This window comes from Lissotriton helveticus, chromosome 6 (assembly GCF_964261635.1).
Source record: "Lissotriton helveticus chromosome 6, aLisHel1.1, whole genome shotgun sequence".
Classification (NCBI taxonomy): Eukaryota; Metazoa; Chordata; class Amphibia; order Caudata; family Salamandridae; genus Lissotriton; species Lissotriton helveticus.
This window is the reverse complement of record NC_136067.1, coordinates 1,816,909,612-1,816,923,491: the sequence shown is the minus strand read 5'-3', so window position 1 is coordinate 1,816,923,491 and position 13,880 is coordinate 1,816,909,612.

Here is a 13,880-nt window from a genome sequence, read left to right as displayed (position 1 = left end):
GAATCACTTTCTCTAAGTACCACTGCTTTAGTCCTCTTCTCTTCTTTTTCCTTCTTTTGCTCCCTTACTCATTTTTCTTTCCTCACTCATTGTACTCCACTTCACTCAGTCTTTCCCTTAGTCTCTCTGACTACTAACTTCCTCACTCCTTTTCCCTCAATCCTTCTATATTATCCTCTCTCCCTTCATCCTTTCACTCTATGACTCCCCTTTACTCACTCTCATTTATCTTCCATTCCTCATTCTTCTAAATGCATCCTCAATTAGACTCCTTTCTCTCTCAGTCATTCCCTTTTTACTTACTCCTGTTTCTTGATTTAGTTTTGCTAATTCACATTCTTTTAGTATCTTTCTTACCTTCAGTTCATTTCTCTCTTCTTCTGTTCCTCTCTGTCACTGAACGTATCTGCATTACTCTTAGTAATTTGCTCTCCTTCTATTTCTTTTTCCCTCTTTTTGTCCTTCTATATTTCTTTATTTCCCTTTCTGTGTCTTTCACTCTTACTTTATTTCTTAGTACATTTTTATGATTTTTAACCTCTTGACTTGTCTCTTCTATTTTAAAATATATATTTTACTAATTATAACTTATTTTTTCTCTCTTTCACAGACAGAAAGTGTAGTAAAAACATGTAATTAAATTTACATTGATTATATGGTAAGTATGACTAAAAAAATGTAGTTTGTCATCACTCTTTGCTTTAACCTCACTACTATTCTCTCACCCTACCTCACTCCTGTTTCCTTACTCTGCTTCCCTCACTATTCTTATCCTCCATGTTTACTCTTCTTTCCCTTACTCTCCTACCACATTCAACTTCTTTCCGTCCCCCTGCTTTACTTCCCTTACCCTCTGTTCCCTTCCCTCACTCCCTCACTCATTCCCTTACTCATTTACTTCACTCCTCTCACTCCTTTTCTCAGTCCGTCTGTCCTCACAGTTCCTCACTTCCGTTCCCTCACTCTGTCTCTCCTACCGTCACTGCATCTGTCCCCTTAGACTGTCACTACTCTTTTGTCATGCTCACTCCCTACAACTCACCCACACTCACTTACTTATCTTTCTTTGCTGCTTCACTCAGACCCTTTCAGTTACTCCTTCCTTTACTCTCTCTGTCCTTTCTCTCTGTCACTCCCCACTTTTATCCACCCTCTTTCACCCCTCTTTACTTACACTCACTGCTCTTTTCTCACCCTTTCTCACCGTTGTTCATTTACTCCGGTTCCGTCACTACCCCTCATTCCCCATCCTTTACTGTCCTTCCTTATACTTTCAACACCCACTCACATTCTCCCAGTTCCTCTGTTTTAGTCTTCTTCCTCTCTCTTCCCTTCTTTCGCTCCCTTATTCATTTTCCTTTTCTCACTTACATCCTATTACACCTTCTCTCTGTCTTACTATCTAATACACAGTCCCTCTGTGTTGCTCCCTCTAGCTCTCTTTCTCTTAACATCACTCTCTCTGTGTCCTTCCCTCATGCTCACTCCTTTATTTATTTTTTATTTTTTTGGGGGGGCGCGCCCCGGTACGCGCACCGGGAAGCGTACCAATACACGTACCCTGGAGAAAAAAGAATGACAGGGTTTCCCAAAAATGTAGCATTTTTTTATGAATTAGAGGTAGTTCTAAAAAGAACTGTTTTTTTATTCTTTTTGTTGTTTTATTTTTTTATTGTTTTTTTAACATTTTTTACTTTTTTTGGCTTTTCTGAACAGTTTTATATTTTTTTTGTATTTTTTATGGGGAGAAACAAAAAACAGGGAATTGTAAATGGCTCAACTGGAGCAAAAAAAAACAGGAAAAAATTAATGTTTCTTCGGGCACTTGTGGTGATCCCAAGCACGGGTGATAAGTGTAATGCTTTGCTCACCATAGCATATTGTCCCTCCACAAAAAAGCAAACGATTTTAAAATTGGAAAACTTCGTTTGAATAGTTGGGCTCATCTCCCTCGCTTCTGGACCCGATGGGGTGGGTTGATTACCTTGGGAGGTGCTGGCAGAAGATTGGGCAGGGTTTTTGGCCAGTTCCCTGACCTCTGCCATAGCATAGTTATTAGGGTGCCAGCGTTGCATGTGCTGAATCATGGTGTTGTTGCCAAAAGAGTATATTTTGTTAGGGTTCCCCCTTGAAAGTTGAGCACCACAGATTAAACAAGTCGCCTTTGGCGCATTAACTTTCTTCTTGTCCTTTGGGATGGAAAAAAACTGCCAGATTATGTGCTCCTTTCGCTTATATGGGGTAGTATCTTCTGGTAGGATACTCCCCTCCTCCTCCACCTCCTCCTCTTCTTGGTCTCCACCACTGTGGTGTTGTGGTGGTCCTTGTGGTGGTGGTGGTGGTGGTGCAGATGCTCCTGCAGCTGCTGCTACTGTAGCCATTTTTCGGACAAATAGGTACAGAGAGGTTTTTCAACAGGTCTTCCTCACTCAAAGTACAAAGTGAGAATGAGGAAAATAGGTGGGGGCTTTAATCATTTGGAAAACAAAACTGTCCTGAACCAATGAAAAGTGTTACTTTCAGGTCACATGACTTGGGCCTTCATCATTTGGAAACCAAAACTGATCTGAACCAATGATAAGTGTTATTTTCAGGTCACATGACCCGACGCGCTTACGCTACGCGCCCCAGGGGGCGCCCGGGGCGCGTAGCGCAAACGCGTCTGGACGTTGCGCGATCGTATACGTCCCGGCGCTTCCGGGTGCGTTTACGCCGTGCTTCATAAGACGCATCACGCGGCTACGCGAAATGTCACGATGTTGTTTTCGTTTGCGGCAATAGCGCTAACGGGACGCTCACCGGTACGCGCCCCGGGGCGCGCCATAACAATGCGCTCACAGGTGAGCGCATCGGTACGCGCCCCGGGAGCGCTCCGGGGCAAATAAAAAAAAAAAATAGTAATACATAATTATACAATATAAAATTCATTATAAAAAATATTACATTTCATACCTATAGAGATTTGCTATTAAAAAACCTATGAAATTCACTGAAAAAACCATAGGTTTCACACCAGTTATAGTTAGGAATTAGCATTTAAAAAACCTATTAAATTCACTGAAAAAACCAGAGGTTTCACACCAGTTATAGTTAGCTGGAAATTTTACTCGCATAAAACCATTGAAATTCCCACGTTATAGTTAGTTGGACTCACTATAACTTGCGCGTGCAATGCACTGCTGATAACGTCACATATTACATCACTCATGACATGGTCAGTGACATCACTCATGACATCACTGATGACACCATCCAGTGAATGTGTGTCTTTCTGAAAAAATATGAGTTATATATGTATATGTAAAAGTTGATGGAAAAATAAATGTTTAAATAAGTGTTTACATGTTTGTTTGTTTTTTAAATTGATTGGTTAACTGGCTTATTAAGTTTATCTTAGAGAATACATATATTAGTGAGTAATGTTTAAATATTTCAATATATGTATTAGTGTTTCACTTTGTGTATAAGTGGCTGCATGGGTTGGTGAGTAGCTACATGTGTCTGTATATGGGTTATTACATGTTTTTCTTAGTATCAGTATGAGTGTTTGTATGGTTTGGTGGGGATATTACCTAGCACATAGATGCATGAATGACTGACTCTCTCTTTGTATGTGTTTTAAAGACAGCATATGTGCAGGACTGTATGGGTGGATGAGTGTGTATATGTGTGTGTTAGTGAGTGAATGAGTGTCTCAGTAGTGTCTTTATCAGTAACTACATATGTATTAATCTAGTATATGTGAATATTGATGTATATAAGTGAGTATATGTGAGAGTAAGAGATTGTAAGACTTCCTGTTTAAATTAGTATGTGTTTCTATAAGTGATTGTTTAAGAGAGTAAGTATGTGTAAGTTTCTTTAGAAGTAAAGTGGTAGTGTGTGTATAGCTGTATATGCAAATAAATGGATGTTTAATAGTTTATTTGCATGTGTGAGTATGTGTCAGAGTATGTTTTAAATAACTGTCAGTGTGTAACAGGATGTATAGGTGTATCACTACATATGATGAGTGAGTATATGTATGAGTGACTATATAGAACTGTTGGTGAATAAGTGGATGTGTATATAGATGGTGGAATTATTGAATTGGTTGTTGTTACTGGTATGGGTATCTCCATTTTTTTGAAAATTTTAGTTTCTATTATTGAATATGTGTTTCAAGGGTTACATTACAGTGAAAGTAGGTCTGTCACTCTGTCACAAGGATGGTGTCATCAGTGATGTCATGAGTGATGTCTCTGACCATGTCATGAGTGATGTAATATGTGACGTCATCAGCAGTGCATTGCACGCGCAAGTTATAGTGAGTCCAACTAACTATAACGTGGGAATTTCAATGGTTTTATGCGAGTAAAATATCCAGCTAACTATAACTGGTGTGAAACCTATGGTTTTTTCAGTGAATATATATATACATATGCACAAGTCCCAAAATCAGCAACACTCTCAGATACCAAACACCACGCCAAGATTCAAAGTCCAAGGGTGTTTATTTACACCTACAACATGTTTCAGCTGTAACATGATATATATATATAAACACTTACCTTGCACCATGCGGTGAGTGCAAGGAAAGTGATTTTATTATTTCAGTTTACTTATCCTGTCATCTGTCTACTATAGCCACGCCCGCCCCACATCTTTTACCTGTGCCGACCGCCACTACAGTTATGGTTTTTGTGTTGTCATCTGCCATGTGTGTCACTCTGCTGTTCACTGGCAGAAACATATTTGTGAACTGGTGGTGCATTTCAGTGGTGACTACTTGAGCTTTTTACTGAGTCATTAGAGCTAACAAAGTATGAGTTGCTGAAAGAAACCTGTAAATTCACTGTACTCCCAGCTTCTGCATTGATTCTGGGGTGGTAGAGCATCTATACAGGCTCTGAGGGCTTGTGTAATATGTCTGAAAGGCCACGTGGTTTTTTCAGTGCCTATGGGAAGAATGCTCAGTTTAAATATTGACCCTTGTCCCATTTTTATTTGAATATGGTATTTCTCATGGGTGCAAATGCACAATTTCCCTGCGGAAAAAAACACAAGGTTTTGGGAATGTGAAAGGGGCACATCTAATTAGGCAATGTGGCGAGAGTTTATTTGTCATATAGCATTAAGTGCGTTTACAGGTAGCACTTACAGAGTTTAGCGCCATAGTAGGAGCTGTGCTTTCAACCTCTATGCTTTGGAAGCAGGCTTGCAGAAAATGAAGTCATTCCCTCCACGTCCTTGTTCCTGAGACAAAGTGTGCTAAATGTCCACATGATTCTAACAGTTACAAGTCTTTATAACAAAAACAAACCATTAGACTAATATGCATGCAAGGGTGAGCAGTTCATTTGAGGGGAGGAAGTGTGGATGTTACAAGAGGCCAAGCTTGCCATTTGTTCTTCATTTGCTGCCAGCCTGTGAGATGATAAATGAAGCAATTAACCCTCAGTGGCTTCAATTAGGAGGCAATAGAAAGGGCAACCAAACAGAGACAGCCAGAAAGAAACATGATCTGGGGACCTGCCGACCCTTGGTGGTTCATGTGCTGTCTGTTATGGGGCACTAATGATCTCATTTATTGTCCATTAATTGGTGACAACGTGTGTAACCCTTTGTATACTTTAACCATTTTAGGTATGCATAGGACATCAGAGAACCAATTCACTGCTTTTAACAAAACACAACACTGTCCTGTAAGCGATCGAATGCTCCAAACAATATAGTGTATTCTCAATATATTAATGTCCTGTTGTAAAAGGAATGAGAGACATTGGCACATTCATATTTTGGATATTTTTTAACTGAACCAAATTTCCCTGAAGTAATGCCATATTTGCTCAGATGGTTGCACTTACTGCCTGCCCAGCTGACTCCAGGAGTCTCATTGCCTGTGTGCTGATCTACGAGGAAATGCGCTTTCATCCTTGTCTGAGCTAACTCAGTGAGTTAGTGCCATTCTGGAAAAAGCACAGAAGGGTAAAACACAGCAGCGGTTCGAATCACCACTACTCGTTTTTCTACAGGTGCGTCGCCTGCCTATCCGGAAGGCATGAAAGAATATGTATCTTTCTGGGGGCTTCTGGCCCCTCATGTAATACGAGAGGTCCTGCCGCGTTGCCAGAAGCTTTGTAGTCATCAACGTGACTTTCCTTTGGAGAAGGTTGAGGGCCTCATTTATGAGGCCTTGCGTCAGTTTTGCGCTTCCGTTGCGTCACTTTTTGTGATGCTTCGGCAGCGTAAAAATGCCTCCTGTTGCACACTATTTACAAAGTGCGTCACTTTGTAAATCCCTGCGCTACATTATACCTGCGTCAGGTATAATGTATGCAGGGGGGGCGTTCCCCCGCAAAAAGCCTTGTAGAAGTGACGCAGTGAAATCTATGAGATTTTACTGCGTCACTTCTAGGACGCCATTGCGTCAAAATCTTGCGCCTGCCTCACAGCAGGTGTAAGGCTGACGCAGGCTCGTTCACATGGGGCGTGCCCGTGTGAAAGGACACATTGCTGGAGTTGCGTCACTTTTGTGACACGCTCCAGTAATACGTCACTTTTGCGCTTACAGATACGTCAAAAATACTGACGTATCTGTAATTCCTTGCGACATGATGCGTCATACATTAAATATGACGCATCAGGTATGTCGCAAGGAGTGCGCACTGAGAAGTGACGCATCGCTGCTTGCGCAGCGATGCGTCATTTCTCATAAATGAGGCCCTGAGTATTTATCCCCCTCACATGAGGTTGGATGGAATGTCCTTGGGCAGTTGGCACTTCCTGTCAAAGGACACCCTTGGCGTAGACACTATGGGGCCCATTAGGATGGCGGGTGGATTGCCCCCGCCAGGCTGGCGGTAGCCACAGCCGGCCTGGCGGGGGCAATCCCCCCGCCATCCTAGCCAGAATGACCCCCCGCCATATTAGCATGGCTGGGGGGTCCGCGGCAGACGGAAAGACCATCCGGCGCTTTTCCGCCCCGGTCGCCTTGCGACCGGGGTGGAAAAGGTTCAATATGGTGGCAGTGTCTATCAGACACCGCCAGCCATATTAGTATGGGCTGCAACAGATGCCTTTCTGCAGGCGGTCTTCACTTCCGAGGCGAGGTGGGGGGTGTACATGGGGGTACCTGTGGTACCCCCCAGCATTTGCATACACAAAGCGGTAGGCAACACGCGGTGCCTGCCGCTTTGTGTATGCAAATGCATACATGCATTTTTAGCACTGTGGCTGGCGGTGCTGAGAGCACCGCCCGCCACAATGTTAAAAATGCAGGATGCGCCCTGTGGTGGGTGCATCCTAATGCCCCCCACGGGCCCCCGCCCTTATGGCGGGCGGTCCCAAGTACTGTGAGGATGGCGGGAGGGCAAAGTCCGCCCGCCATCCTAATGCCCCCCTAATTATTCAGCACCAGGAGAGTAGCCATAAAATGAAAATTCCCCCACTTAGAACTAAACCTTCAATGACAAAGGCAGAATGCCACTCACCCCTACATCCACCATCTAAACATTCATCTTCCCATCCTTCCATCCACCTCAATTCTTGCATGTTCTTTCACCATTCCATCCATCCATCCTTTTCTCCACGTTTCCAATTTCCATGTTTACATAGATCCAGGTGTCATTTCATCCATCCATCTGCACAAACAACCATCCATCCATCCATCCATCCATCCATCCATATATCCATCCATCCGTCATTTCCTCTATTGTTTCATTCTTCCTTCCAGCCATTCTTCCATACATGTATCCATTCCCCAGCCTCTTCCTGCGTTTTTTCTTTTTACCTTTCCTGCCTTTAATTTTCTTCTCGCTTACCTTTCTGTCTCTTCTCACTAAATTTCAGGATTTCTACATTTGTCATAATTTATTTTCCGTCACCTTAAATGAACTTGGCTCACTTAGCTGCTCTTGACCCCTTGGTCCTATCCTTGATTTTGTAATAACGCTTTATTAGGAGTCTTTGTCTGCAGAACTCAAACATGAAACTAATACACATTTTATAATATAATTTGGGCAAAAAAGTAGAAACAAAACACAAGTTTTTCCTTCAATAAGAGTTACAAAATTCCAATTAAGAGAGTTCGTTCTAGAACACAAGAAGCGATTCTCTAACACCTAGCAGATAATGTGTCTGATTGTGGCAACCAAACAGGGCGCCTGTTCATTGGAGAAAGCCTGGCTGAGCGTACAATAAGCAAAACATTATAATTCAATTCTCCCAAATGGGCCTCCTGTAAAGATTGATAGCAGCACTGCTTTCCCTGAATAGGTGGATTATTTCATTGCAACAGCCGTGAAATCCTATGACACATCCAGGGAATGATAGAAAAAACAGGACGTGCTCTGCTCTCTCGCAGTGAAAAGGGACATTGTAGTTCAAAACATTGGTAAGGTGATTTAGCACTATACTTAAAAGAGCTAGGCAGTGGGCCTAAAGGGGGCTGGGGGGGGCGTATAATATCTATATTTTCAGAGATAGTTGATTTCACAAAGTGGCAAACAAAGGAGCCATTCATGCTGGATAAAGTGTTTTTTTGTTCAGTGCTTTTAATCTTGTGCTTGCTACGTCGCCGGACACCTTGCAGTGATCTTCTCAATCCCTTGGCCATGCTGCAAATCTGATAAAACAGATTCGAGAAAAACGTATAAATACATCATTGATTTACACCTCCCTTTGAGCCTACTTTTGCACTGTTTCCTAACTCGCAAACTTTTCCAGGAGCATGGCTGGAAAGCTGTGCTAGTCAAAGGTTGTCATGCCTATTCTTGAGAAAGGGATGTGACTTTTTGAAGCATTTTCCTGAAAATTACCCTGTGAGCACATGCAAGTAACCAGGTACCGACGGCTCACTTTCTCTGCAACACAGACAACTTGGGGCAAAGCATATCACCAGACCACAGTAAGTCTGCGTAGAAAGTCTATTGCGCATCAAGGGGCCTATTAGCAAGGGCTGGCGATCAAATTATCGCCACTTTAGCGTCTGTTTTCGGGCGAAAAGCTGCGATAATTGTATCGCTTTATCAACAAAGATGCACTAGCGCGTGTTTTGCTGATTTAGTGTCCGTTTCCAGCACGCCTAACTTCGCATCGTTAATGAGATGCAAAGTAGGCGTTCCTGACTAAACTGCACGGGTAAACTTTGCTAAGCCAGCTTTGTGGTATTTACAACATGCCCGGTCCTGCAAAGCGATATTCAAATTTCTCACTAGGCACCCCTTAACGCTGGATTCTAACGTCTGGTATTTTCTTGTCTACACTATGTTTACTATGGGAGGTGGATTCTAGGGTTGAGCCACAGGGCCCTATCATCAAGGTTATCTCCATTTTGCAGGATTATCACTGGTTTTCCAGCGATGTTGCCCCAGATCACTGGAAATATTATCGCCTAAGCGCTAGGCGTGGTTGATACAGCGCTAGCCTGGCTATAATTTCCAGCGATAGTAAAAAACGCGCTAATCGCGTTCAGCGATAATTATCGCTGCGGCTTGATAATATGCCCCCAAGTAGGTTAAAATATCACCATTCTTTCACCAATTTGAAAAGCCTAATCAAAGAGCGCCCTTTTCCCTTAGAGGAGTGATAAACGTTCATGCCCGTCGCTCAGTGGTATTCTGAATTATGCAATTGAACAACTGTTTCTTATTTTTTTCACTGAAAAAATATTTTTTAAAGTGAAGGAGCCCCTGAACCACAACGTTTGAAGACCCTAAGCCACAACGTTTGTAAGTGTTCTATACTCCCTCCCACCCTGGAAATCTGTGATTTCCAGGGTGAAAATTATTAGCTTCTAGATGTGTACTGCCGAAGAAGCCTATCTATGCCTTCTTTTGCACACACCACACAACCTTTGAAGGATTTACCCCAGTCGTACTGTACACACTCACGGCGTAGATTTATGCTTCAGAAAAGGGATTTACACTTCCAGAAATCCTTTTGTAAATATATTGCAGCTGTGCTTACAGATGTGTTCAGGTCATAAACAGATGTTTGTTGTAGACAACGCATTTTGAATCGAGGCACATGAGTTTAAGGATGGCACAACATTTAAAATATGAAAAGGTGTCAACAACACATTCCACCCCTTGAAAATCTACAAATTATAAGCAAATTGTGCTGATTGCGTGAAATTTATCAAGGTAATTAGGAAAGGGAAATGCTGCCCCTTTCCAAATTTCAGCTATATGCTTTGGGTGTATCTTCAAATTTCTGCTCAAAAAGAAGGTTCAAATATGGTTCAAATATAACTAAAGTGAGATTGATAGCGTAAGATAGCGTAAGAAAGTGGATGATTATTTGAGGGTGGAGGTTGCCCACCTCAAAAAATAATAACACTATCTTGTCAGAGTTAAACTTAAGGTCACTAAATTACCTTGAGCTCAACCTCATGGTAGCTATGGCACAGAGCAAACAGTCTTAACTTGGGGCAATGTGCAAAGTATTTATGCAGTACCAAAACAGTGATGAAGTTAAAACACCAAACAATAGTAACCCAAATCAAATTTGAAAAATAGCATATTTTTTTATGAATAAAATGACACCAAAGTGACAAAAAATCAAAAAAGTGGAACCGGGGACCGAAGGAGCGATATCAGGCCTATTGTGATGGAGCACGGATTGGATACTCCAGACGTTTTTGTCCCCATTAAAGATTTTACCTACTGACTTAGTCTTTTTTTATGGAGCTTAAAATCCTCCAGAGGGCAAGCCTGGAGCTGTATCCAATGAAGTTGCACCAAAATTGGACACCTTTGTCACAAAGTTCTTTTGACAACTCCAGATTTCTTTGCAGTCCAAACATGTTCTAAGTCCCAGCTTTTCAAGATTTCTGGAGCAGCTGCTCTTGTTCACTTCTAAAGTTCCAAGGACCTCAGTGAAACGCTAAGGAGCAAGGGCGCACTCTAGCAGAGAGTACCAGCAAGGTCCATTCGAGGTTCAGTTGGTTCTGGTCAACTGGTCACTTCAGGAAAAAGGCCTCTTGCAGCTTGTTGTCCTTGTAAGCACAAAAAGGGTCAGCGACCTGACCCTTGGAGTCCACGTTTTTGTCCTGTGGTACATGATGGAGCATGCCCATTCCTTCCAGGTCGGGTACAGCAGGTCCAGTCCTCCTGTGATCTTTCACAAGTTCAGAAAGAATTCTGTTGAGGGTTCCTTGGGATGTCACTCTTAATGTTGGCACTAACCAATGGGTGGGAATGACTCCTGGGCATTCCCTAACCAATGAGAAAAAAGTTCCTAGAAGCAAGCCTACCTACTTTTTCAGCTAGTAGTTCCTGTTTGCCCTTACTAAAAACAATCCTACACAGTACTCCTCCTTGTGCTGAGCTCATTTCCCTACCCTGAGGTGTGGACAGGGTAATGTGCAGTCTCTACTCTAAAAAACAGTTCAGCGGAAAGCTTCCTTCCAACTGGGTTTGGAGCCATTCTTAGTAAATGGGCGTTGGGGACAAAGGGTTGCTTCCTCCAGGTCTACCTTACATTTTTACGTTCCCTTGTGAAAGGACAGGCCTGTATAAAAGTTAATGAAGTTCCTGAGGCCATGCTAGCAGGCCTTTTAGCAAGGGGAAGGAAAACATCTCCACACACCCTGGCCTTTGTTCCTGATCCAGAAGCAGTTTTCACACCTCATTAAGGCCAAGCACTGGCAAATCACCTGTCAGTGTACTATGGTTAATTAGGCCTGCATGAAATTCAAATTACTCTGATATAATTAATGTAATTTGACATTACCCTTGTTACACGTAATACCAAAATGACGCCATTACACCACTTGCTCTAATTATGCACCACTCGTGGTAAAACATTATAACAAAATGCACCATTGTGGTATAAATGTAACATGAATACACAGGAACAATATAACATGAGTGGCAGTTGTTCATGATGTTTTTGTTTAAGTTGTACATGTTCCAAAAATTGATGCAAGGACGCATTTAGCACTGAAATATAGTGCAAAATGATGGATTTGCAATTTGCATAATTAATCATATTTTTGTTAAAAGGTGTCTGAATGATCTTGGTCTCTGCCATCTGTGGTCCAACCCAGCTCTCATAGATTGCACAATGGTGGGCTTGGTAAAAGACACCTTCAGGAACTGGAAACCAAAGTTTTGTATTGGACAGGCCCATTACTCGAGTCATGCAAGTAAAACAGGCATTGGACATTGAAAAATGTTTAAATGAAATTGTCCCCAACACTCGCTGTATTTTGTTTTTTTAATTTTGCCTTGACATCCTGCCTACTAGAGTGTGCTTGGCTAAGTTTGCCCCTAACTGTTTTGGGAATGATTGCTACAATTGTTAAGTTTGGAGGGTGGGAACATTAATGCACTTTATGCTGTTTTGCACAAAAAAAAGCACTGTCGCTCCAAATGGGTTGTACCACTGTTTAAGCAGTTCTTGATTGTAATTTGCACTTGCACTTTGCTATAGAACAGATAATTTGGTGATCTATATGGCAGTGTCTAGTCATTTTACAGCTTAGACCTTAGTTAATGTACTATTGTGCTGTTTTTCTCCTCACATTAAGTATATATCTATTGTCTTAAAGACTATTATTTAATCAAGAAAATCTTTCCGTTCTATTCTTTAGTGCCTTTCCACGGGGCAGGTCACATAGTGTGAATTATGAATGTAGTTGATTTAAACATTGGGAGGAGAGCAACTTTTTAAAAACTTTTTAATGGTTATATATTTATTATTGTATCTCTTTTTGTGTAACACAATTCTTTTATTTGTGTGCCATGCCATTATGCTTATAATGTCCATCTAATAATATTTTTGTTTCATTTTGCCAAATTTCGCACAATTGCATTAAAGTAAATTGCGAACATTTTGCATATCCCTTATGTTAATTAGCCTACTCGAGGTTCAGGCTGGTAAAAGGTAACATTCTAAAGGTTACTCTTCCTAAATATTTATTAAAAATCTCACGTCACCATTAAACTGGATTTCGAGAGATCGGTTTATAAACTGTTGTCGGTAGTGTCCAAAATAAGAAAATCTAGAACAGGAGGAACGTGCCTGACCTACCTAGGAGCTTTATACCATCCCGAAGATCCATAAAAACATGCATAAACCACCGGGAAGGCCCATAGTATCTGGATGTGGGTCTATTTTGGAACCTGTGAACCAATACTTCGAAAGCTTCCTACAACCCTTTGTTTTGGAAACCAGATCATTCCTCCGAGACACAATGCACACTATCCAAATCTTTGAAAACCATCCTTTTAACAAATGAAGACAGTTATTGGTTACACTTATTTATTTATTTATTTATACACAGTTTTCTATAGCGCGAACTAGACCCATGGGTATCAGAGCGCTTTACAACAATGGCATAGGATAAAACAGCAATGTATATAACAAGCAATGAGATTGCGTACAATAGTTGGTAATATTTCCAGCATAGTCTGTAGGAAAATAGTAATAAAGAAAAGACCGCTACTAAATTACAAGACACGAATAGTATTGTTCTGAGGTAGAGCTGATTGTTTACTGTTCTCTCCTGGCTTGTCTTTTGACTTCCGCTAGTCTTCATATTTCTCATTTTGTTATCTTAAGACCCTCACAGCTAAGTCACAGAGGCAAATTGCCTGCCTATGGGAGGAATTTGCTCATGAGGAAGGTCTTAGCTTCCTTCTTAAATGATGCAGTGTTCGAAGTTTTTCTGATGTTCACAGGCAGAGAGTTTCAGATTCTAGGGGCTGCGCCCGAGAACGCTCTCTCGTAAGTTTTTTTCTTCCTGAAGATAGGTGGTCTCAGCAGTAGCAAATTGGCACTCTGGGCTGGTCTGTTTCTTCCTTAAATTTCTATTTTCTGGGCAAGATATCTGGGTGTGTTGTGATGAATCGCTTTGTGGGCGATACATGCCAATTTCAGTTGTATTCTAGCTT